This window comes from Sus scrofa, chromosome 18 (genome assembly GCF_000003025.6).
Source record: "Sus scrofa isolate TJ Tabasco breed Duroc chromosome 18, Sscrofa11.1, whole genome shotgun sequence".
Taxonomy (NCBI): domain Eukaryota; kingdom Metazoa; phylum Chordata; class Mammalia; order Artiodactyla; family Suidae; genus Sus; species Sus scrofa.
In genome coordinates, this window is record NC_010460.4 from 21,923,431 (window position 1) to 21,948,211 (window position 24,781).

The 24,781-nt window shown below is 33.4% G+C and overlaps 1 long non-coding RNA gene across 3 annotated transcripts; it reads left to right on the forward strand.

The window, feature by feature from the left end:
• On the forward strand, window positions 1,351-24,527 carry LOC106506787. Of its 3 annotated transcripts, XR_001302345.2 has the most exons (4): window positions 1,351-1,546; window positions 8,506-8,589; window positions 15,415-15,496; window positions 20,773-21,332. It is a non-coding gene; the product is annotated as an uncharacterized LOC106506787 (long non-coding RNA). The 3 variants fall into 3 exon arrangements; XR_001302346.2 differs by lacking the exons at window positions 8,506-8,589; window positions 20,773-21,332 and adding an exon at window positions 24,416-24,527; XR_001302344.2 differs by lacking the exon at window positions 8,506-8,589.

Consider the following 24,781-nt stretch of genomic DNA (forward strand, 5'->3'; position numbering starts at 1 on the left):
ATTTCAACAAAAGAGAACTGCTACCTTTCATTGGGGATTCCTTCTCTCCAGGCTCACCATAGCTGTGATTCCTAGGATTCCACTGACACATTAATCCCTAGAGAGCTGTCTGTTCTATACAGATTTATAGAATAATTAGCCATCACATAGTGTGCTCTAATGCCCCGTCTCCCACCTACCTAGGAAAGAACTTCCTCCTTCCAGGTGCCCTTATGGATGAAGAATCCCATGCAAATCGACATGTGTGAGGATAAATTCCACATCAACAGACATGACTGATTCAAAGTTTAGTCTCCAGTTGAATCCTACTCTATTAGTTTCCAAGTTCTTTGGAAATTTTAAGATTCATAGACAGGATAGAAATGCTTAGGTTCAGAGTTAAGCTCAAAAGGAGTATAGGTTGATACTGAACATGTTCTCATATCTACCAACAATTCAGATCATGGGGTCCTACTTGCCATGATAGCATGGCATTCTGTATCTCCTGGTGGAGAGTCCCACACGTTCCAAAAGCTGGTCAACCCCGCACCACCTCATCTAGTCCCTCTCATCTTAGGCTGTGACCTACCTGTTCCCATCCACATGAGGCCCTGTGAGCTGAAGGGCTGCTTTACATACATTTTTGCAACCCTGAGAACTGTATAAACATATGGCTTAATTGAGTTATTATTTAACTGAGACATTTTAATATTTAAAATATAATTTAAAAAATCAAGAAGCTTGGAGGGTAGGTAGGGCAGATGAGTGCTATTTTTTTCCGTCTTTTATATCAGAAATCATTCAATACTGCCCAAAAGTTTTTAATGTAGTCACAAATAATTTTTACATATGTTAAAAATGAGTTCAGCAAATGGGATTTAAAAAAAAAAAAAAGAAGTCCAAGAATAATTCAACATGGATTTACTAAGGGCCTCTTCTCCACATGGTCTGAACTGCCTGACCAAGGGCTTTATAAACTGATAATACAGGGGGCACTGTGACAAAGTGGGTGGGGTGTAAACACAGGACATCACTGGTGCTCTCTGCTCAGTTTTAGTCATATATTCCGATCATCATAAAAGTGGAAGAATCTCCCTGTAACTTGATTTTTCATTCTATTGAAAATGACCTTGGGAGGATATCACTTTATTCATATTAGGAAGAAAATGCTTCTTTTTCATTTCAAAGGAGCTTAGAAGAGCATGGAATTTTGTCTATGCTTTAAAGGTCTCCCTTTGTTTGGTTCATGCAAGAGCTGCGCAGCTGTTTCAATTGAACCTTGATATAGAGTTTGCTGGAAAAAATTTCCATTTGCTAAATCAAAGCAGGCTGATACTATTCCTCTACAATTATATAACAATTAGAGATACAGAGATTTCTGTCAGCTTTAGGAGAGCTGGCTCTGATGCAATAAAACCCATGAGACAGTTCTGCAGGATTTTGGCATGATGCTAACCTACAAAGACATTTGTCCTACATCCTGCCTTCCTATACCCTCCCATCCTGGATCTGATCCCAGCCTTTGGATTGAAGCTACCAAAATGTTCATTATCTTAAGGGAGATACAGTAAGTACAATGGAAAATAAGTTCTTTTGATGTATTAAATTTTATTCTAATGTGTCTTGAGATAAAGAAAACCTTTCTGTGCTGAATTTTATATACACGTTTCCAGAAAACTTACTGGAGTACGGTAAATTATAAGGTGAATTCAATTAACTCATGTGAAAAAAGACCAGTAGATGCAGTTTCATTTTGTTTTTTAATTTTTAGTAATTATGACTTTTCTAACAAGACTTTTAGATATATGGTTATTCAGCCTATGGCTTTACTCTTTCATTCATAATTCTATGTTTATTATAAAATCTGAATGTACCTTATTTACTCTTTCACAAAATGCACTTGACTCTTCCAAGTCTGTATTCTTACACAAGTTGTACAAAAATGGGTGGATGAAACAAAATCATACAAGTCTTCAAATTTAGGGAATTCCTAACAAAACAGGAACTTTCATATTCTTTAAAATTATTTTCTTTTTTTGTAGAATTTTTGAAATATATTTACTTTTTTAAATAGAAAATAAAAATAGAGAAATGGGACATAAGCTTTGTTTTACTCTCCCTGTGCTATACTTTTATTTAGGACTTTTCATAATGTGCCTTTCAGAGAGTTTAATTCTATAGGAATCAAGCCTCTAAAAGTTTATTTAGGAATAAGTCTAAGCCACTTTTTCTATGTGCATTGGGACTGCACGCCTGATGTTGAGGCTGTTTTACTGGCCCATAAGAAATACTTCAAGCCAAAGATGACTATTCTTTCTCCAGCCTGATGTCACTTTTGGGCCCCATCATATACTCATAGGAAAATCTTGGAGTTTATGGTTGTTTACTTCCGTCTCTTGGCAAGTGTGAAGAGTTAAGGGTATGCAGGGGAAAGTGAGGAATAAAGGTTATAATTCAGAAGCTAAAGATCCAGGAAAATGTCTTACTATTGTCTTTATTCTGAGACATTATTTTTCAAATGAATTCACATAAAATCTTTGTACTTGGTATTATATGCACCAATCTCTTATTGTACTCAAATTAGAAATACCAGTTAGAAAAGTGCACAGTCAAACTGTTCATTTTTAATGATGTGCATATTTGTTAGTAGATGAAATGATATTTTTTTGGATAACATTTTTTTAGGTATCAGTGAAGAAGAAAGCTACTGTTTCAGATGCACAATAGAGTCATTTTAACCGGCAGACACTCCAAACTTCTGGTGCTATGTTACCTTCTTCAGCCTTGATGTTGCTAGCCTTCATCAATTTCATTTTAGTTTATGGGAGTTCAGGACATAGCTTTCAGTCTTATTTCCGAATCGTCATCTATATGACTCATCAACACTAGCAATTGGATTAAATGCAACATTCCGACAAGCTCAGGGATTGCCAATAAAGAACTGTAGAGAATCATGGAGGAACTAGGGAATATATTTCAAGCATCTCTAACTTGAAAGTACTGGTAGTACTGATTGTACTAGTAAGAAGATCCAGTATTATTTATCATTTTAGGGTTCTTGGCACCTAAGTGTGGTTGTGTTTATCTTTCTCTATTCGATGTAACTAATACATGTGGATGGCTTACAGAATTATATAATGTAAGCAGGCATCCCTGACCTATAGAGACCCCAGCCTTGTAGGTTATGACTTATGAGTATTAAGTCCAAAGGGGCCAGAGTTTAATAACTCTTAGAATCAGTATTAGAGATACTTTATATATTTGAGTGATAATTTTGAGTATGGGGAACATAAGGGTAATTCATCATTTGTTATTACTATTTATGTATCCATGAAAAATAAAATATGTGGATATTTTCTAATTAAGAACTGTATTTTTAATGACACGGTATTATAGTGTTTTGATAATAAAATTGGCATTATGTATATATTTTTTTATTATAAAAGCATAAAATATCAATAACAGCAGACTTAAGAGTTCCCATTGCGGCTTGCGGGGTTAAGAACCAGAAATAGTATCCATGAGGATATGGGTTTAATCCCTGGCCTCGCTCAGTGGGTTAAGGATCTAGCATTGCTGCAAGCTGTAGTGTAGGTTGTGGATGTGGCTCGGATCTGGGGTTGTTGTGGCTGAGGTGCAGATCAGCAGCCGCGGGTCCTATTTGGCCTCTAGCCTGAGAACTTCCATATACAGCAGGCATGGCCTTAAAAAGCAAACAACAAAAAAAACCCCAGTAGATTTATTATAAGAGGTTTATTCTATTGACAGCATGTAAAAAAGGAAGTCTCTTAAAATGAAAATCAACACATTATTTATAATTCATTTGTTTTTTGAGACTCAAGAAATACAAGTTGGACTATTAAAAAAAGGACACATTTTCTTGGAATTCCCACTGTGGTGCAGTGGGCTAATAATATGACTGCAGCAGCTGGGGTCTCTGAGGAGGTGTGGATTTGATCCTTGGCCAGGCACAGTGGGTTAAAGGACCTGACATTGCTGCAGCTACAGTGTAGGTTGCAGCTGAGGCTTGGATTCATCCCATGGGCAGGGAATTTCCATATGCCATGGGTGTGCCCATTAAAAACAAAACAAAACACATATTCTTTTCCTTTCAGGACATTTATAATTATATAAAAATACTGGTTCTTTATTGGTTTCCAAACGTGTTACTTGTCAATGATAATTAGCCTTAACATAACACAGCCTGCTTACTACAATCAAAACATACAGCTCCTAAAGGCAACTTTATAATTAGAGTACATTAACTCTTTGACAAAGCTTAAACCTGAAAGACATTAAAGTCACTACAAAATAAACTTAAGGGTTAGATAATCAGAAAAAAAGAACATTACTAATGTTGCCCAAATAGCAACTGTGACCATTCCAGTGAGGCTGAATATCAAATAACAGTCTATTCTTTATATCACTTCATATTCAACAATGAGCCTTACTAAGTAAAATGTATTTGTGATAGTTCCCTATAAAATTCTACAGAGAATTTTTTCTGCATAACACTGAATATTCAATTACAGAACCATAAATATGCTGTTTTCAGAACTATATATCTGACCTTGAAAATAAGGTCAGAATTCAAAGTTATTATATTTTAATATCCTGAAAGAATGCTGTGAAAATATATAGGCTCTTGTTATTGCCTGATTGTTAAATTTGATAGCACAGTCATGAAAATAAATGTTGTATCGCATCACCAGAGCTTAAATGAATTTGCACGGGTTTAAAAAGAACCCCTCAGAACGCAAAATGAAGTGCCATGAATAGAATGAGAAATTCTATTTAGTTTCCTTCCTTTCCTTCTTTTTATTTATTTTCACAAGAATGGGTGTTTGTGGTGCAGTTTCTAGGCATATTTCATGTAAAGCACTGCATGTATTTGTGTAGAACAGAAATTAATGGAACAATGGAATTGTGTTGAGTCATAAGACCGTTAATTATGTGATATATGTCTACATGTGTGCATATTATGTGGATTTTTTTAAAAAATCTACATGGTTGTAATATGCTTTTTCTATTAGGAAAAATATTATCATATACGGTACTACTATTAGGAAAATCTTATCATATACGGTACTACTTTATGTGACATCCTACTTTAAATAAGTGACTATATGAGATCCCAGCAGACTATAAAGAAGATCCAAAGTCCTTTTCTCAAAAATCTTCAGAAAGTGTATCATCAAGGAAGTGGGCAAGGCAGTGTCTTAGGCCTACCTCAGGATTAATGATTCCATTAAAATACTACTATAGCATGTACATAGATAAAATTCAAGCACATGTGCAAACTAAATGTAAGTTATGAATCATAATCATGATTAATGATAAGCACTGAATTTAGAAATGTTACTCTTTGATGAAGATAACTGTTTTCTTCCCTGATTCTATCCTTATGCTTCCCTCTCAGATATACTTCATGATTTTGAACTTATTTCTTATTTACTGCTGTGATTATCATTGTCACAAGGCATATATCCCTAAATAATATTTTTTTCAGTTCTACCTATTATAAAACCTGATTTTAACATGGCATTTTATAATACATGTTCTTAAGCAATTATTTTTGTTCAGCCAACAATATTTTTTCTAAAATCTGTATATATTTTTGACAATCTTCATCAGTGCTATATAATTATATTCCATTGTGTGACTCTGCTATACTTTATTTATACATTATTCTTTCATGGTCATTTGGGAGATTTCTGTTTTTTGGTATTACGAACAATACCACAATATATATCTTCATACTGTCTGGGCACAGGTGTGGAAATTTTTCTAAGGTCCACACCTGTTCAGCTTTAAGAGGTAATGGCAAGTTGTTTTCACTGTGTATGGCTTTTTTCCCCTCACCAGGAATGCTTACCAGGTCTTATTGCTATATATCTCAGCCAATGTTTTTTTATTGCATGCATGGGTAATACTAGATCCATTTAAAGTGCAATGCAATAATACAGGAGGTTTATTTACAGGGTTTCATATTGCACAATGTAACTCATTTTTAAGAAACTATCACTTTCAAAAGCTATAAAATATTCTCCCAATTTAAAATACTTATGTAAGACTAGATCTTATTCATAAGCATGTCACAACAAATTAAATACAGAAGTAGATATGAGAATCTAGCTGTCTATTAAGTGAGACATTAAAAAGGTTTACAAAAATGTAAAACAATGCTATTCTTCTCATGGAACTAATTTTGTCTTGAAAGATATAGGTTTTTCATAAAATATTTATATGTTAAAGTGTAGTAAACTTATTTTTTGAAAGAGTGAAATATATTTTATTTATGTTCATGATTTTGGACATCACATATATTTTTAGTTAATAAGACTATTTTAGAACAGTTTTAAGATTATAGAAAAACTTCTAATAAATTGATAAATACATATTTATAATTTTTTCACAATATTAACTTAAATGTCATAAATGTGACCCATGAAAACAACAGCTCTTTGGGGTCTTCAATCATATTTTGTTTTTTTCACCTTTATTAAGATATAATTTACAAAACTCAAATTTATAAAATTTGGCTATATAATTTGATAATTTTGCCAAATGTGTACTACTGTACTATCACCACAATCATGCCACAGAACACTTTCATCACCCCCAGAAGTTTCCTCATCACTTTGCAGTCATGTCTTCTGCCATCCACCCTAGCAAACATAGTCTGCTCTGTAACATTATAGAGTTATGTCAACATGTTAACATGCATTTCCTAGAACTTTATATAAATGGAATTTTATAGCCTGTGGTCTTTGCATCTGGCTCCTTTCACTTAAAATGTTTTTGAAATTCATGCATGTTGCTGCATCTATCTGTAGTTTATTCTTTTTCTTGCTGGAAAATGTTCTATTGTTTAGATATAACATAATACACATACCAGATGACGAACATTTCTGTTCTTTCTTGTTTTTTGGCTCTTAAGACTATTGTTTCTATAAGCATTCATGTGCACGTCCTTGTGTGAAAATATACTAACTGTATAGTACATGGGCTTTTGAGGTCAGCTTCTTTCACTTACCATGGGTACCTCTGATATTCAGTGATGCTACTGGTACATTAGTGCATTGATGAGTGGTATTCCATCATTGAATGTTTACTGATATGCTTATTTACTCCTATTTTGAGTTATTATGCTATGAACATTCACATAATGTTTTGTGTAAAGAAATTTTTCTTCTCACTTGGGCAAAGGTCTAGGAATGCAATTTCTGGGTCAGATAATAAGTGTATGATTAACTTCACAAGAGACTGAGAAACTGTTACTCAAAGTGACTATACCACTTTATCTTTCCATCAATGATGTATGTGAGTTCCACTTCCTATGCATCTGTACTAGTGCATGGTATAGTCACCTTATTTTTAAAGACATTCTAAATGATGTGTGGTAGTATCTTGTAAATTTAATTAGTTAGAGTAAAATTTTAATTGGCTTCCTGAAAGAGTCTGCGAATGGCCCACATACGGAAATCTTACATTGAAATTTTTCATTTTAGTTTTGGAAAATCTGATTAAATGCCATGTTAATCAGTAATCAAATAATATGATAAAGTTTATACTCCATCTCTCTTTTCCTTCTCCATTGCCATGGGTGTGTCGTACATAAAATGGTATAAAGTAGACGAAAAAGAGTAGGGTTTTCATTGTAAACAACTTATATAATTGGATTTTGAATATTTGGGCAATTGTTAAATAGGTTGTAGATTTTCTTTATATACTTGACACATGTAAATATAACTTATTCAAGTAAGTATTCTTCTCTGATAATGAGGGAACAGACTAAGTGAACAGATCTTAAAATAGAGTTCATAGGGAGAAAAAGAACACTCATAAAAAGTTTCCCTTTTATGAACTTTAAAAAAGAACATTTTTATTTACATTAAAATCTACTAAGTTCCACTATATGGGGATGAATTTATGGTTGTGTTAAAGGCTTGTATACCTTACGAGATATCTTAATGAAAGCCTAGGTGATTATAAATCCCCCAGAAGAGAATACCCTTTGAAAATTATGGAGAATTTCTCTAGAATCCACGGAGAAAAGTGTTATAGAAAATGCACTACAAATGCTATCAGCCACCAATTGAATTTTTAGTCTTGCATTGGTTTTGAAGAGATTATACATCAATAATGTAAGGACAGCCCTCATCACTATGCTTAAGTAATACATTTAAAGAATAAATGTATGTAAATTATATTCTAGTTGACCATTTTTTGAATATTTATGTATGCAGTGGCATACAAAGTTACCAGAATAAAACAGAGATGGAAAGTCAGATTCTTAATAAATGCTTATTTTATATTTCAATTCAGTAAGAAAATTAATACCAAAACAATTTTATCAAAATTTAGTAAAAAACAAAATGACCACCCAGCCATAACAAAAAACTGCATAGGTGATTTTAGACTATGTGTCATGACTTTTGTTTCTAGAAAGTGCCAAGGTATGTATCTATGTATTTATGGGTAGTTTTGAGTTGATGGCTTGATTTTCATAATTTTCACACTCAGCTCTGTTTCAATGCAACTGTGAAGAGGATGGCAGATGGGAGGTGGCTGCCCTTGTGTAACCCAAGGACGTGTACTGGGCGGCAGGTACTCTGACTTGCTTTTGGACTTAAGACTTTTGTCAAATTGTGTGATCATCTCATCTCCCTGCACCCCGGTTTCTTTCGTAATCATGCAGAGAGAATGGATGATGTCTGTGCTTCTCTGATATTAATTATCCACACATCACCTTCAAGATTTTCATCGTATCTATGTGCCATTTTTCCTATTATTTAATGAATACTTTTTGTCAATTTAGTTTCTAAAACTTACGGTCTAACTTCATCCACATCATAAATAGTAGTGGCTATGAAATCATGAATATGAAATTTGACATATTTTTTCTAATTTGCGTTAAAATAAACATTTTTTGCTTATAGAAAACGTGTTTGCCAATGAACAAACTAAAATAATCTCCAATATCAGTAGTATGACAGCACGAAATTTGTTTCCAACGATATCTTACCAAATTATGGTAAAATCTAATTGATATAAGATATTCAAGATATAATTACACAGTAAATTATTTCAAGGATTAAGCTATTTTTATGTGCTCTAAATGAGTCAAAATAGAAAACTGAAGTTCACAGAAGTTTTTCATCTTTTATGAAATTACATGTGTGTAATAAAACTTATAACAAGTTTTTCACAGCCTGAAAAGATATGTAGGTGAGTAAAAGACGATTTTCCAAACTGAAAGATGATTTTATAGGGTAACATTATGTTGGTATTTGATTTTATTAAGGTGAAACATCTTTGACATATTTCAGGGAATCCAGTTTTGTTGAATTTTATTAATTAAAGACGTTCCATGCATTATGCATATTCAAAATTATTATTATGTGTATTCAAATTTTTAATATAGCATACATATTTCTAAATAAGATCATGAGCATTTTTACTTACCACCTAACTTTAATTATTTTTGTTCAGAATGCCAGATTCTTTTGTACAGCTCATATTTTAACGAGAACTTCAAACTTTGCGAAATCTTAGGCAATCATTTTTTTCCAAATTGCCACATAAAAGCTAGAACTGTCAAGGGGAGAAAAGATCATGAAAAACTTTCAAACATCCCTGGGAAGACCTTTTTTTAGTGCCTTAATAAATAGTTGAGTATAACATAGTAGCCTTCAAATTTTACTTAGCACCACACTTCTAGTGCCATAGCTCCATTTGACCCTATAAAAATGCTGTTAATGGCTCTGTTTACTAGAATTTATTGCTACCAAGATGGAAAGCCACAATGCTATGAAACTAGTAATGTAGCAATATGCAACCTCAAGCCCTATAATGTGGCTATATTTTAAAATCATTAAAATGCAGATGAAGATTAAGCTGAAGACTGATTTTGTGATTGCTTTTAAGATATTGAGTAGTTCCTAAAATATATGTATGGGTGAGTGTGTATAAATAACTTGCATATTAGTGTCTTTTAAAAACTGCTCTGATGGGAAGGGTGTTTTCAGAAGCCTGACTTGTATTTTTAAAATACTCCGTGATTCATCAAGTAATCAGATAAATTTCTAGTTTTCACTATTGTGATTATAAATACGGTCTTCTACATTTTTCCACTAATTTTCAGGTGTTACTTGTATGAGATATTTTAAATGTTTTGAACTGAGAACTATTTCCTTTATAACTTTTTGCATAAATCATGTATATGCTCCAGATTATTGTGGGGCTTTTCAAATCAGCACCTACTATTGTTCTCTTAAACTTCTTTAATGGTGTATATTCATATGCACATTCATTAACGCATGTATTCTATGTATTTAGTATCTTTGATAGATAAAATTTTTGATTTGTATTAACCAATTTTATTAAGATATGAATTAAAATGTCTTTATATCTATGAATATAGTCATTATCCAAGGAAAAGTAAAGGCATAATCTAGCTTACAGAAATACAAATCTGTTGAATCATACTAACATCTAAAATTTGCAGAAGGGAATTCATTTTTCAGGATAACTATTTCATACACACTTCACACTTGATAGCCACCTTCTATCTGTTTAAAAATGTTGAGATTTTATCTACTTTCTTCTGCTTCCTGCCTTCACTTAGCTCACTGCACATTAGTAGCACTAAATGGACAAAAGAGGGCCCTTCACAGACCACTTAGCTCACCTCTACTGCTCTATGCCCACTGATCCATATAGGCTGTATTTTTACAAAATGTTACGGAGGCGTTTTATTACTTGATTTTCTTTACACTAGTTAGAATTGATGATACCATTCTGGGGACATCTTGACATTATATTTCTTGGTTCACTCTAAATTGTCTCAACCACACCCATGGTTTCAACTACTATCTATATTAACCAAGGGCTTTCAACAATAAATGTTCCTTTCTGACAGTGCTTAAGCTACAGCTTCTATTCTGAAGTTCTTCTTTGGAACACCTTAAACTAGCATTTTCTAAATCCACGACCTTCTCTCCTCAGCCTAATCTATTTCTGCTCCCATGCTCCCTTTGTGGGTTATGGTATCCTGCTGCCCTTGAACCCTTTCTCTTTTCTGAACTAATGCAAAAGTCTTGCAGCTGCCTTCTCTGGTTTATCTTGAATCATTTAACTCCTTACACCCATACTTCAATTAGAATTTAATCTATCTAAAACACAAATCTTAACCTACTGTTTACTATCTTAGGAAAATCACTACATTCTCAAACTTCTATGGATAAAAGGTGAACTCCATGAAAATGCGAACAAGTTTCCATCTTGGGTGGGTAGAGGGGCAATCCCGCATGCTCCTTTCCCCTGCTTCTCTTATAGCTCCTTTCTGCTTCTGGCTAGTCTCAGTCATTGGGAGACACTGGTGGGGAGGTAGGGGCAAGAACTAGAGCAAAGTTGGAACAAGGAGAGAAGCCAGAAGAGAAATACCTCCCCCTCTGTCTTTAAAAATGGCTGTAATTCTTTGTGGTGCCAGCTACCAATGGGATAGCCCTGACTCAGCTGTGGCATGGTCTTTCTTTTCTTTCTAGGACCTCATACACTAGAAGTGGTGACAATTTCTTGCAATGGTTGATCTCTAAACTATCTCCTGTTCATTTTCTGTCCCCTCTGTTCCTCAATCACCTTTTGAATGAATTTGTTATTCCTCTATTTAGCTAAGTGGAATGAATGCTTGTTTGCTAAATGAAAGTTGTTTGATACAACCTTTGGGCATCTTTCAAACTTATCTCAGTGGTTAACAATGAGATGGAGTCTTGGGAGCCAGGCATGTCTCATCTTTGTAGTCATTAGTAATCTTGGACAAATCCTTTACAGTTTTCTGAGTCTCTTTTTCCTCATCTCGACATCTGGGTACTATAATATCTACCTCACAGAATGAGGTTTAGAATAGAATTCAATAATTTGAGAATATGATTTCGACTTGGTATCTGGCAACTGGCAAACACTCACTATTTCTTCTTGAAGGCAAAAATGGAATCAGTGATATTTAGCACTAAAGTCCTACTACCTAGCTGGATACACGTAACAAATACTCAGTAAATATTTGTTCAATGAATCATCAACAACTATTTTTATTTATTTTTTTATTATTTTTTAATGGCTGCATCTGCAGCATATGCAAATTCCTAGGCCAGGGATTGAACCTCAGCCACAACACTGGATGCTTTAACCCATTATGCCAGGCTGGGGATCAAAAACCTGCACCTCTGCAGTGACCTGAGTTACTGTAGTCAGATTCTTAACCCACTGCACCACAGCGGGAACTCCCAGTCAACCACTATTTTTAAAAGATGCCTCTGTCCCTCCATTCTCAATGCGAGGACTTTGTCTTAGGCCATCATGTCTCATACCGGAATGCCTGCAATAACTTCTCTACTGTTTTTTCCTGCTTGCCATCTTCAAGTCCCCTTGCATCAGAGTAAACTTCCAAATTGACAGGTACTATTTATATCTTTTAAATATTTTATTATAGCTTTCAAGATGAAGTGCTAAACTCCTTAGCATGACTTATTTTGCACTTTCACTTCTGGATTCTGATTATAAAATGAGGCTTACGTCTTTACCACTTTCTTCCTTGCTTTATGTTTTACTTGAAATTTCCCATGTGAACTGTACATCTTTTTGCTATATTTTATTTATACTTGCTAATTTGTTCTTCCAATGACACTCTTCTTAACTTTGCTTCTACTCAACAACTCAGCAAGATAACTGACTTTCTGTAGACTTTCCTTGAATTCCTTCCATATAACCCCAACAATGTCGTTTCCTGAGTACATGCAAATCTCCCCTGGTTAATAGTATAGCCCTTTCATTTAGGTGATTAGCATATTGACAGGCATATAGAAGTGATGTGATAAATATTTGCTTGATAATAAATCAAGGGCTGAGACTGGGCTCTTACATAATGCCAAAAGATGCCTCTTTTTCTAGGTAAATCAGTCTATTAATCCAGCTCTCTGAAATGGGTTATTCAACCAAACCTTCTCCCTTTCTTAAAGAAACATATGAAATCTTTTGCTGAGATTCAAACAAACTGTTTTCTACCATATTTCTTTGATCTATCAATCTAGAAACCCTGGCAAAAAAGGTAATATACCTCTTGTTCCTTGTTCCCAGTGAATATATCCTTTGGTCTTCATGGATTTTACTGCTTTCAATGTGCTCACAACCTATCATTTTATGATTTTAAAATCTTAGTTTCAATTATACAAGATACTTTCTAGAGATCTGCTGTACAGCAGTGTGAAGAGTTAATAATACTGTATTGTGCACTTTAAATTTTTTCAAGAGAGGAGATCTTTTGGTAAGATTAAAAAAAATTAAAAACTCTAAAATTAGCACCAAATTTCATTAGCTTTTTCACCCCATCTTCCTGTAGAAGAAATTTTTCTCTGGCTCCATTCTTCAGAAAGTTTGTGATTTCTTAAGTGTAACTGATATTCTTCATCTATATACCACAATTCCCTGGAGTCAATTGTTTTGCAGTGGAAGTTAAACTCATTTAGAGTAAGGAAGTGGTCTTGCAAAATTTCTTCCACTTTTTTGGATTTCAGTTATTTTTGATCAATGTTGATTAACACTTTAGTTCACAGTTCAAGTCCTTCAAAGAGAAGAATGATTCTAATTTTTCTGTTGTAGAAATGACGCATCTTGACTTCTTTTCATGACTGTGATACACACACACACACACTCTCTCCCCTCTTTACATGGTGAGACACCTTTCTCAAATATGGTCCCTCATTAATGGAATTCTAAAAATGACCAGAGGAGCAGAGTGCCAGTTTTCCCTTGATTTTCCTTCAGTTGTAAGGCACTGGTAAGAAGAGCTAACAGACTGCTGAGGTAAGAAATACAGATTAAGAATTTCAGAGCAAGATATTAATGACCTGAAATATGTAAGACATATTTTTTTTATGTGTATGTAGAAGAAGTGAATTTTACCTGTAGATACTTGGGGGTGTGTGTGTGTATGAATTGAATCCTAGAGTGACTGCATGCCTTAAAGAAAACATGTGAAGGGATTACAGAAAAATAAACATTGCTATAGGCCTATTTACTCTGGGTACTGCAAAATTTGGGGGCACTTCATAAATATTGACAACTGACTAGAGAGTGAATTTCTTTCAATGGCTTGGAAATGTAGTCCATAACATTTGATTTACTGAGCTATATAAAAGGGTAGATTCATTTAACTTTTTTTCATTATAGTTAATGTTTTGCTATTTTTAAATGATTTTTATTTTTTCCATTTTAGTTGGTTTACAGTGTTCCATCAATTTCTACTGTATGGCAAAGTGGCCCAGTCACACGTATATATACATTTTTTTCTAACATTATCCTCCATCATGTTCCATCACAAGTGACTAGACATAATTCCCTGTGCTATACAGCAGTGTTTTGTTATTTTTATGTTTAAGTACCACAAAGTTGCTATGAGTTATTCCAGGGTAAAATAGCCACCTCTAATTTTTACTAAAGATAAATAAAATCACAAAGTTAATTTTTAAAAATATGTTTTGATGAGTTAACTTTTAGGTAATATAAAAGTGAATAATTTCCTATTTTTTTTTTTTTGCAAATGGAAAATTTACATATGCTTAAATTGCAGTAATCAATGAAATCAATGTGTTTGCTTTAATGTCATATGTGTACCTCATGGTTGTGTCATATTTAAGTTGGCAACTTTATTCTATGTTATTAAGGCAGTGTTATAGTTAAAAAGTACTATCTGAGATCCATGGACCAGTACTTTTAAGTTGACTTCGAATTGTATAGCATCTAGAATATGGGGATCATTAAATTTAGAAAATTATAACCTCTTTATATGAGTAATAAATAATGGAAGACATTTTATGTGATCTAACAACTCTCATACTAAGACATATACAATAATTACTAAGATATTCTTTTAATTTTTAATATTCAGATAGATTATAAATCCATGCTTTATTTATTTTTGTGATTATTTTAAACAATGTTTATTTAATATAGAAAATCTGGAAAAAGTATTTAAAAATAAAGTCACCAGTAATCCTACCTCTTAAAAACAATTGATTTACTAGTTTAAAATGTTTAAAATACACACATGTACACAGATATTATTTATATTCGTAAAATTTTTTTAGTGACTTGACATTTCAAGTTTTTATATAGATGTGTGTTTTCTTAATAATTTATTGCGTAAAAATTAGGTACCTTTACATAACACTAGCTCCAAAGGATTTCAAAAGTCATAATTTATAGAGGTTTCCACAGTCAAATGTTTTTTATTGCTCTGGGGAAAAATACAACAGTTATCACTGAAAAATTTCTCAGAGGATTTAATATGCTACTATGCATTGTGAATTTCCAAAGGAGACATAATACAGTGTTCTCCCCACTTACTTTATCATGAAGCCTGCTCTTTTTCCCCAGGAGCATCTGATGTGACTACAGTCCCTATAAACACAGTTTGGAAAATTGCAATGCAGGCCTCTGGCAAGATCTTCAAGGACAGGTTAGATTCTGAGAATGAATTATTTAAATAATTGAATTAAGTGTTGGTGTGTTGTTCAGGCATTCTGAAATATAGTTTATCTTTCCTGGATAGACCAATATTTTGACTTGTGATTGTAGATTTGGCTTTGGTATAAGTTTAGTCACATCTTACCCACTAGTATTAACCCAGTATCGTTCCTTACATGTATTAGGAAAAAGAATAAATGTAGGCTGATTATGTAAATATATAGTAATGTTTATGATGATAAGAATAATAATTATGGTATAAGCAGGAGGATGAGTTATCTTTCATTTAGTTCATAAATACTGCAGTAGGAATCTTACATATATGTCATTTAGTCTTCTAAATCACTAACTCCTTGGTGTAGGTATAGTTTCCCAATGTACATATACAAAAACCAAACACCAATATGCTTAAGTGGCTCAAAGTTACATGGACAGTAGCAAGACTTCATGTATAATATCACTGATTCTATAATTTATCAGTATTTTTAGCTGCTATTTAATCATTATGCAAAGTATGAATAAATAGAAGAAACATATGCATAGAGGTTTTCCGCTAGCTGAAAGTAGAGAGTTCCCATAAATCCTTTTTGTAAACTGAATGGCTTCACTTAAAGAGAAGAAGCAATTCGCTTGGTATACATGGTAATAAAGATGTAGAGAGGTAAGTGAGATAAAGCACAGACCCTCACAGATAGAGTCCAAAACTATGGTGGCTTGATGCTGAGATGCTGAAGTGTAGTTCCTGGGGAAGGAACTTTGCGGGGCCATTCTCTCTGCTTGGTTGCATGCTGCCCCTATAAGGCATCCTGCAAAAACAAACACTAAATACTATTTTTTTTTTTTTTGTAAAGGCAAAAATACTCTGGGTTTCTTTTAATTAGCAAAAGCAGTTACTAATATAGGTCTTTCATAAAAGCTAAGTAATAAAATGAGCATACCTGTAGTCTTAAGCGATTTAGAATGATGGATTCATGCAAAAATGCTAAATTGGATTGAGTTCACAAACCTCATTAATGAAAATGGAGACTAAGTCCTAGAAAATTCAAATGACTGAATTGCTCAAATTCTGGTCACTATCTTCAAAACAATCATTCGCATATTTTCCTGTAACCCCTCTTCAGAAGGTGAGTGACTTTAAAACATACCTTGTGTCAGGAATTGTGCATGTATAACACTCACATGTGTCACGTGTTTTGAAAAAGCCAAACCCCAAGAAGAAAGTTTGTTACAGGCTCTGTATACTACGGTGGAGGGTGGTTTGTGAGGATTAGAATGAAAGCGAAAGGCACTTCCCCTGGTCTGCTGAGAGAAATGTAATAAAACATTTTATTACACTTCTGAGAAATTAGACAGTAGGAAGTCAGTTGTATTAGTTGCATGATATATCTCAAGTGATTGAATCTTAAGCACTGGGGTTTCCTGCCTCATTAAACATTCCTTTATCTGGCTGAAGTGTAGGAAGCACACTGCCATAGGATATCAAGGGACCATTGTGGTCTGACATGCTAGAGACATCAGTGGGGCAAATCTGACTCACGTCAGCAGTGATTATTAATGGTGTGTCATGAATCTTTAGTAGGTCATATGCATTGCATTTGGGGATAGTATGCAGAATCCTTTTAAATTGAATTCAAAAAAATTAAGTAAATTAGTAGACTAACAGCTCTGATGAGATAAATATTTCATCAAAATTTATTTTACTTTTTGTTCAAAAGTTTGGAAAATACTGCATTTCTTCACTCTTTTCTGGGATCATGTTATCCTCATAATTGAAGAGAACGCTAAAAAGTGGAAGAGGGAATCTCATTCCACCTGAATGGAATGGGACTAGGAGTTAGATTATTTTGTAAATGTGTATTTATGGGCTAAGATTCATATCACTTACTGTAGCCATTTTTATGTGAATTGAAACAATAAGCAGTTCATTATTTCTAGCATCACTGGCTTATTTGTTCCAAGATTAATTTAAAGACACAATATGGGTATAATTTTTGTCCCAATATCCTGTGCATGCCAGACAGAATTATGATTGGGAATTAGCAGTGCTTATTTTTATTTAGACTCATTTTCATTGGATTTTTCTTAACATTGTTTTCTATTAGAACTCTTTCAGTTCTGTTAGAGTGCTCCATTTTTTAATTAAGTAATTTATCTGGTATAAACACTCTTAAAATTAAATACTTCATCCCCTCAAGTATTTTTTAGGTAATGTAAGAAATAAAGATATTTTGAATTACATAAATTTTATCATTTCATACAGGCATTAATATACTAAAAGTGGTATGCTAATCTAAACTATTGATATCACAAATATACATGTTTTCCCTTCTTTCCAAAATGCTATAATTTGGGGGGAGTAATTATTTATTCACATGTTATATTTTTCTAACCTTTATACAATCTCCAGAGTATGCAGTAATATTTCTTCAGAATGCTATCTTTGATTAAAAACAAACTTAGAGATAATTCTCTACCTATAGAAAATGGCATACCTTATCTATGTTTAAATAAAATTAGCATAAAGAAAAAAAATCAGTGCTAACCATCCCCCAGGTGCTGAATGTGTTAGCAAAAAAGTGCAAGGACAAGGGGCTACTGTGCTTTTCTTTTTAAAAATTTTAAAACTATAGACCACGAAGATGTGTATAGTATAGTAATTTACACTTTAAAATACTACCGGAAGCTATAAATATCAATTATATGCTATCATAAAGTGACAGGCATCCCATAGGCATCCATTTATTAGTTACTGTTACAGATTAGTAGATACTTTAGAATCAGGTAACAAGTTCAAATTCCAACCAGCTACTTAATGGCTCTGTAATGCTCACAATTTTTTTTTTTTTTTAATCTTTCTGGGCCCAAGATTCCTCTTCATTATAATAAGAACTTTCCTTCTAAGGTTGTGATGAAAATTAAATACAGGTAAAATGCTTAGAAGTTTACTTGGTAAATAGTAAAATTCTATTTTAGTTACTAGAATTCGAAGATGATTACTTTCCTCCTAGGGTATAGCTTGATTTTTGTCTTTCCTCCCTCCCTTTTCTCTAACTTCTTTCCTGCTTGGTTTCCCTCTCTCTTCATCTTTTATCTATAATGACATATTGTAGTTTGATTTTCTTAAGATTGCTTATAAAGCTTATGCACATTCTTTAAAAAACCCTCTTCCCAATAAAAATTTTTACATGATTTTCATTTTTAGTAAATTTTAATTATAGATTAACTTAATTCATTCAGTTTCTCCTCCTCATTGTCCCACTGTTGGACATTAGCTTTCCCTTTTACTTTTTAATTACTCTAAATAATGCTTCAGTAAGTGTCCCTGTATATACATCATCAGTAATTGTGTAGCATATTCCTGATGTGGAATTACCATTTCAAATGTAATTTGAACTTGGAGTTTTTCAATGTAAAATACCAAATTGTCTTCCTGGAGTGTTACTGATTTGCACATCTGCTGAAAGTGTACATATATCCTACTCCTAGTCAAACATTGTAACACTGGTGAGAAACTGAATATACAATCAGACAATGGCCAAACCATACTTAAAAACAGAACTTAGACCCACAATCTGCAGGCATCATCCTAGGAAGCCAATCTACTATCAAGTCAAACAAGTAGAAAGTAAAACCTCTGTCTCTGAAAACCAGTTTAAGAAGCCAAACAATTGCCCTGTAACAACTGGCCCAAATGACCAGGACTTAACCAATATCTGACAGCTTCTCTAACTTTTGTCCCTGCTTCCAATTTAGGGCCAACCAGAGAAAGCCAAATACGCACTCTTGACCAACCACAGAGGAAGACCCACATCTAGTTAGCCTGCCAACAGCTTCCCCATGCTAACAGTCTCTGAATATTGACTTCAATATCTGAAGTCATCCCTTTTTCCACTATAAAGCTTTCCAGCTCTTCTGCCTGCCTTTGAGTCTCTGCCAAATTCAAGTGACAGTGGCTGACTCCCTTCCTCCTTCCCTCTTTCTTTTTCCTTCCACCTCTTCTCTTTTTCTCTCTTTCTTTCTCCCCTTCCTTTTTTTTTTTTTCCAATGAATTACACAGTATACTTAAACCATATCGAAGAACAGTAAACTGCTTGAGGATATGAGTAGTTTGAAGGAGACAAAACAAAAAGCCACACTTCTGGCAATCCTAAGAGCCTCCTTAATTGAATTTCTGTTGGGTTGTTTTGCCCATACTAAAAACCATTTTTAAAAAAGCTAAAAAATAAAAATCTAAAGTACATATAAAGCCACATTTTTGAATACCTCTCTATTGTCTAATAGTTTAACACCATAGTCCTTTTTTTTTTTGGTGTAGATTTAGAGGTTTCTCTGAATCAATTTTTTATTAACCAGTTTCACAGGTGTTTCTATAATTACTAAAGTCATATATTTTCTTTGTAAAATGCCCATAGTTTACTTAAAGGCATTAAAAAAAACCTTGTAATTCTCTCATGTTTATTTCCACACTGGGTATAATTACTTTCATGTTTATTCTCTAAACAAAACAATACAATGGCATTTATTTGGTTTGTGACATTTTTAATTTGAGTGAATGAGTATTTTTCATGCAATTATACCCTTTTCTATTTAATATTTACTGTTTCCTCACTGATTTTTATTTCAATTGCATTAAATTAATATATTATAAATGCAACCTATATTTGGAACTATTTTTTAACTGATACAAAGGAGGGCTATTTTTATTTTGCTTATTTATTTTGCTTATTTGTTTTTATTACATGTGATATTTTTAATAATATTCTTGAGATTCCTGGGCATAAAATTCTATCACTTGCAAATAGTTGTGTTGATCATCTTTTAGGATACATTGGTTTCTTATATTTATTCTTGTTATATTATTGTCTAGGTCTTCCAGGAAAAATATTTTAAAAGTTGTGCTAGCAGCATTCTTATCTTGTCTCTCAACTAACAGATATACTTTCAGGAAATCACCAGTAACTTTTGTGACATTTATCTACAGTTGTGTTGAGATTCATGCTGATAAAGTACCCTTCTCTTCCTAGTTTATTAAGAGCTATTATCAGAAATTATGTGTTTATCAACTATTTTGGTATCTCTGGATAGAAGCAATTTGTCCTTTGACCTATTGAAGTGGTAAAATATAATAATGGATTTCTTAATTTAAACATCCTTTGGGTCTTAAACCCTATCCAGTCATTATCTGATTAATGTGGTGCTAAGTGTAGAGCCTTGGAATTTTAGTATTTCTCATCCAAATCTAGTGTTTCTTTGTTTCCATTTCAACAGGAATTATATAATTTCAAGGAAAAGAGACAACACTTGGGCAAAGTTTCACAGAAGTTGTGGCTGTTCGATGAAATGATGGATATTCACAGAAAAAGGGGGGAATCCTAAAAAATCCTAAAAAAAAAAATAGGGCTAAAAAAATAGGAAAGGATATAAGCAAAGACAAAACTCTGTTTTATATGTTCCACGAGCAATGGTTAGACCTTTCAAAGAGGTCTAATCAAGGAGGAAAATGATGTGAGATACAACTGAAAGAAGAGATTGATATCGTACCGAGTAGGGGGTTAAATACTGAGGCGTCTGCCTTTTATACAGTAAGTGGTTTCTGAGCTAAGGATTGATAGACAAAATGATACTTGAGGACTAGAACTCCTGTGACTGTGTATGGGCTGAACTGTAAGAACATCATTTAAAGACAGTAGATTAAAAGAAAGTCATGGCAATCCTCTAAGGGTGATTTTTACATCTTTGCTGTGTATGGAAAAGCTAATTAAAAAGTTATCTATTTCTTGGAGTTTCTGTTGTGTCTCAGTAAGTTATGATCCCACTAGTATTCATGAGGATTTAGGTTCCATCCCTGGCCTTGCTCAGTGCCTTAAGGGTCCGGCGTTGCCCTGAGCTGTGACATAGGTCTCAGACACCACTTGGACCCTATGTTGCTGTGGCTGTGGTAGAGGCTGGCAGCTGCAGCTCCGATTTGACCCCTAGAATGGGAACTTCCCTATGCTGCAGGTGTGGCCCTAAAAAGAAAAAAAAAAATTCGCTATTTCCTCAATGATACAGTTGTTTATAACTATAGTTTATGGATTTTGGCTAGTGATTTCCTAATTTACCTTTGAGTTCTTTCAAAACTCTTAGGTAAGATGTCAATTGCCCTGTCAATTTATATACATAAACAGATATTCCTAACAGGAACCTTTAATTTTTTTATTGGAATGTATGATGCCACAGAAATAATTTAACAGCTTATTTGCTAGAGAGAAAATGGGTGTTGTCAGTGTACTATATTTAAAGACATTTCATATGATGATACAGCCAGAATTTTCACTTTCTGGTAAAATTTTACAACTGAGATCTTTTGATAATGCTCCTTCATGCTAAATATCTAAATATGGGAAAATCAAACATGATTTTAGTTAACAGCTTGCGAATGTGTCTGTTGTATATTTTTTGTGAGCACAGTCTGAAGCCACTCATCAGAGAAGAATAGGCTTTAGGGCAATTGTCTTATCAAAGGCATAGTTTTCTTTGTGATTTTTCCCCTATCAGATATAGCTCCTTATTTTGAGAATAAAATGTATTAAATTAAATATTTCTTCACAGAGCTTGTATTGAACCTGTAGGCAACAGAGATCAGAATCCCTCCCTTACACTTAAGAATAAACAATCAAAACAGAAGAGAACACTTATGGTATGCTCAAAGAAAGAATATGTGAGCCACGCATTTTATATTAAGGAGTGCTTACAGAATGAAAGCTATGGTCAAAGAGTTTTGAACATGTAAGAACTCATGGGATATTATTCACATGAGTTCTTCTAAGAAAACAGTTAGATGATTAACTTCAAACAAGAAGTCAGTGAAGGAAATCTCAGCAAAAGGTCCAAATATATTTCCCTCCAAATCTAAAATAAAGTTACAGATAAGGGTAACTGAATATAATGTACATGTTATAAATCCAGCAAGTAGAGAAACAGCCTACGTAATAATAATGGGAGTTGGCCTATAGAGTCAGGAAAATAAGGTGGTCAGGAGAATAATCTAGCTGATTGTCCTAAACATGATAATTCACAAACCTCACTATAGAGGTATAATCACATTAACATTTAAAGGTAAAGAAGAAGAAAAATAATACTATTGATTCAACTAGATGTAAAAATAGGGAAAGGGAGGAAAGAGGCAAAATCCATAATAATTACTGCTGGAATAGGCAAGAAATAGATATTGTTTAAAAAGAAAGGGCTCAAATATATTACATTAAAATAGCCACTGAAACCAAAAATACAGAATTTCTTGTTATGATTTATGCAAAACCAAAATTTAAAAGGGAAACACAGCTTCAAGTGATAAGAAAATTGCCAATAATTTAAAGACATTTATGTGTTAAACTTGCCTGTTAAGAGAAAAATACTTTTCAAAGTTGATCACAAAGCAAAACCAATTCTCCATAGCATGTATACCGAAACCAAAGTGATTCTCAAACTGAAAAGGGAAAGGTGGAAAAAGGCAACAAATAAAACAACAACAATGACAATCTATAAGCATTATTTTTATCCCAAATACTCAAATGGTAAAAATAGTGTAGACACTATCACTCCTGCTTTTTCAGCTCTTGTAACATTTACAAGATTCAGAGTGATGTCTCACTTTTCAAGAGCCACAAGAGTTTGTTCAACATCACTCATTATTAGAGAATTGCAAATCAAAACCACTATGAGGTATCACCTTACACCAGCCAGAATGGCCATCATCCAAAAGTCTACAAACAATAAATGCTGGAGAGGGTGTGGAGAAAAAGGAATGCTATTACACTGTTGGTGGGATTGTAAATTGGTGCAACCACTGTGGAAAACAGTATGGTGATTCCTCAGAAAACTAAAAATAGAACTACCATTTGATCCCGCAATCCCACTCCTGGGCATCTATCCAGAGAAAACCATGACTCACAAAGACACGTGCACTCCAGTGTTCATTGCAGCACTATTTTCAGTAGCCAAGACATGGAAACAACCTAAATGTCCATCGACAGAGGAGTGGATCAAGAAGTGGTACATATACACAATGGAATATTACTCAGCCATTAAAAAGAACAAAATACCAGCATTTTGAGCAACATGGATGGACCTAGAAATTATCATGCTAAGTGATGTCAGCCATACAATGAGACACCAACATCTAATGCTTTCACTGACATGTGGAATCTGAAAAAAGGACAGACTGAACTTCTTTGCAGAAGAGATGCTGACTCACAGACATTGAAAAACTTATGGTCTCCAGAGGAGACAGTCTTGGGGGTGAGGGAATGTGCTTGGGCTGTGGGATGGAAATCCTGTGAAATCAGATTGCTATGATCATTATACAACTACAGATGTGATAAATTCATTTGAGTAATAATAAAAAAAACAGCCACAAGAGTTTAATAAATCTGCAGATTTATGTTATGACAGCTGATTCTTCAGCTCTTTCAAGGACTGAATAGGTCTTATGGAATGGCTTCCAAAATATATGCATATTGAAGAAAATTTAGAAAATACAGACATTTGGAAAGAATAACAGAATCATTCATTGTCACTCTATAAACAAATATTAATTTTAAAATATTCATAATAATTTTGGTAATTATAAAACATATATATACATAAAAGCTTATGTACATTTTATAGATTTAGCATACTGCCCCACTGTAAAATATTTAAGTTGTAATTTTTCCTCTTACAAATACTGTTGGAATAAAGAGGAGCCTACCTAAATGTACATCTTTGATTACATCTTTAGAATAAATTACTAGAAATAGGATTTGTATATCAAGGTGCATAGAGACTTTAAGGTCATCTTTTTTTGATGGAATAAGGTTACTAATTTCCACTGTCACACACAGCATATATTTGCATATGTTAATCTAATATTTTTTAACATTAATTTTAGATATTTGAGAAGAGATAATTCCAGAAATGGACGAAATGGGTGAAGGGGGTCAACTACAAGGTAATTAAACGTAATGGTGATCATTTTGAAGTATGTACAGATGTCAAATTACAATGCTGTACACCTGAAGCTTATGTAATGTTTAAAAAAGAGATAAGTTCATTTATTTTGAATTTTTAAATATATCTTATTTGTATTAGCTGCATTTTTTTCTTTACTAGTGAGAGTGAATATTTTCCAAAGTGTTAATTAGAATTGATTCTTATTATTCTTGGTAGTTAATTTCATAGAGTTGCTGCAAACACTGAAACAATTGCTCCTTAGGGGGAATACAGAATCAGGTTCCTGCCAGCCTGAGTTCAGAAC